Genomic DNA, 2,745 nt, shown 5'->3' with positions numbered 1-2,745 from the left:
TGAGGCAGGAATCTATCAAAGTCATAGAGGAGAACATAAACAGTAACCTCTTCGACACTGGCCACAACAACTTCTTTCAAGACATGTCTCCAAAGGCAAAGGAAATTAAAAGTGAAAATGAACTTTTGGGACTTCATCAAGATCCAAAGTTTCTGCACAACAAAGGAAACAGTCAACAAAACAAAGAGTCACCCCACGGAATGGGAGAAGATATTCGCAAATGACTCTAAAGACAAAGGGCTAATATCCAAGATCTATAAAGAACTCCTCAAACTCAACTCACACAAAACAGATAATCATGTCAACAAATGGGCAGAAGACATGAACAGACAATTCTCCAAAGAAGACATACAATTGGCTAACAGACACATGAAAAAATGTTCATCATCATTAGCCATCAGGGAGATTCAAATGAAAACCACACTGAGATATCACCTTACACCAGTTAGATGGCCAAAATTAACAAGACAGTAAACAACACGTGTTAGAGAAGTTGTGGAGTAAGGGGAACCCTCTTATACTGTTGTTGGGAATGCAAGTCGGTGCAGCCTCTTTGGAAAATAGTGTGGAGGTTCCTTAAGAAATTAAAAATATAGTTTCTCTTTGACCCTAAAATTGCAATACTGGGTATTTACCTCAAAGATACAGATGTAGTGAAAAGAGGGGCCATCTGTATCCCAATATTCATAGCAGCAATGGCCACAGTTGCCAAACTGTGGAAAGAGCCAAGATGCCCTTGGACAGTCAAATGGATAAAGAAGATTGGTCCATATATACCATGGAGTATTATGTCTCCATCAGAAAGGATGAATACCCAACTTTTGTATCAACATGGAAGGGACTGGAGATTATGCTGAGTGAAATAAGTCAAGCAGAGAGAGTCAATTATCATATGGTTTCACTTACTTGTGGAGCATTAGGAATAACCTGGAGGACATTGGGAGATGGAAAGGAGAAGGGAGTTGGGGGAAATCTGAGTGGGGGATGAAGCATGGGAAACTGTGGACTCTGTGGAACTAACTGAGGGTTTTGGAGGGTGAGAGAGGTGGGGGGTTGGGTGAGCCTGGTGATGGGTATTTTGGAGGGCATGTATTGCAGAGCACTGGGTGTGGTGAATAAACAATGAATGCTGCAACACTAAAAAGTAATATATCTTTTTAATATAATGGGGAAAAAAAGAAGTGCAACTGATTTATGTGCATTGATTTTTCTATCCTTAGAGTTTACTGAATTCCTGTATGAGTTTTAGCAATTTTGGATTGGAGTCTTTGGGTTTTCTACATAAGGATTCGTATCACCTGCAAAGAGTGAGAGTTTGACTTCTTCACCAATTCAGACGACTTTTATTTATTTTTGTTGTCTGATTGCTGATGCTAAGACTTCTATTACTATGTTGGATAGCAGTGGTGACAGTGGACAGCTCTGTGTGTTCCTGACCTGTATGTTCCTGAGCTGAGGAAAGCTCTCAGTTTTTCCCCATTGAGGATGCTATTTGCAGTGCATTTTTCATAGATGGCTTTATGATATTGAGGCATGTACCCTCTATCCCAACACTGTGAAGAGTTTTGATCAAGAAAGCATGCTACACCTTGTTAAATGTTTTTTCAAAATCTATTGAGGGTATCATATTGTTCTTGTTCTTTCTTTTATGAATGTATTGTATGATATTGATTGATTTGCAGATGTTGAACCAAACCTTGTAGCTCAGGAATAAATTCTGCTTGGTCTTGGTGAATAATCCTTTAATGTAATGTTGGATCCTATTGGCTAGTATTTTGGTGAGAATTTTTACATCCATGTTCATCAGGGATATTGTCCTGTAATTTCTCCTTTTTGATGGTGTCTTTTTCTGGTTTTGGGATCAAAGTAATGCTGGCCTCATAAAATGAGTTTGGAAGTTTTCCTTCCATTTCTACTTCTTGGAGCAGTGTCAGGAGAATAAATGTTTGGTGGAATTCCCCTGGGAAGCTTCTGGCACTGGGTTCTTATTTTTTGGGAGATTTTTGATGACTGCTTCAATCTCCTTACTGGTTATGGGTCTGTTCAGATTTGTTATTTCTTACTGGTTCAGTTTTGGTAGTTTATATGTCTCTAGTAATGCACCCATTTCTTCCAGATTGTCAAATTTGCTGGTGTATAGTTGGTCATAATGTGTTCTTATAATTGTTTGTATTTCTTTGGTGTTGGTTGTAATCTCTCCTCTTTCATTCATGATTTTATTAGTTTGGGTCCTTTCTCTTTTCTTTTTGATAAGTCTGGCCAGGGGTTTATCAATCTTATTAATTCTTTCAAGGGACCAGCTCCTAGTTTCTTTTATTTGTTCTAGTGTCCTTTTGGTTTCTATTTCATTAATTTCTGCTCTCATCTTTAGGATTTCTCTTCTGCAGCATTTAGGCTTTCTTTGCTGTTGTTTCTCCAGCTCCATTAGGTGTAAGGTTAGGTTCTCTTTTTGAGACCTTTCTTGTTTCTTGAGACAGGCTTTTATTGCTCTATACTTTCATCTCAGGACCACCTTTGCTGTATACTAAGGAGTTTGAACAGTTGTGCTTTCATCTTCATTTGTTTCTATGAATTTTTTCCATGAATCTTTAAAATTCTTCTTCAATTTTCTTGTTGATCCATGCATTCTTTAGTAGGATGCTCTTTAACCACTATGTAATTGAGTTCTTTCCAACTTTCCTCTTTCGGTTGAATTCTAGTTTCAAAACACTGTGGTCTGAAAATATTCAGGGAATGATCCCAATC

This window comes from Lutra lutra, chromosome 8, assembly GCF_902655055.1.
Source record: "Lutra lutra chromosome 8, mLutLut1.2, whole genome shotgun sequence".
Lineage (NCBI taxonomy): Eukaryota > Metazoa > Chordata > Mammalia > Carnivora > Mustelidae > Lutra > Lutra lutra.
The sequence above is the reverse complement of the archived record's forward strand: the minus strand, read 5'-3'. Positions refer to the sequence as shown.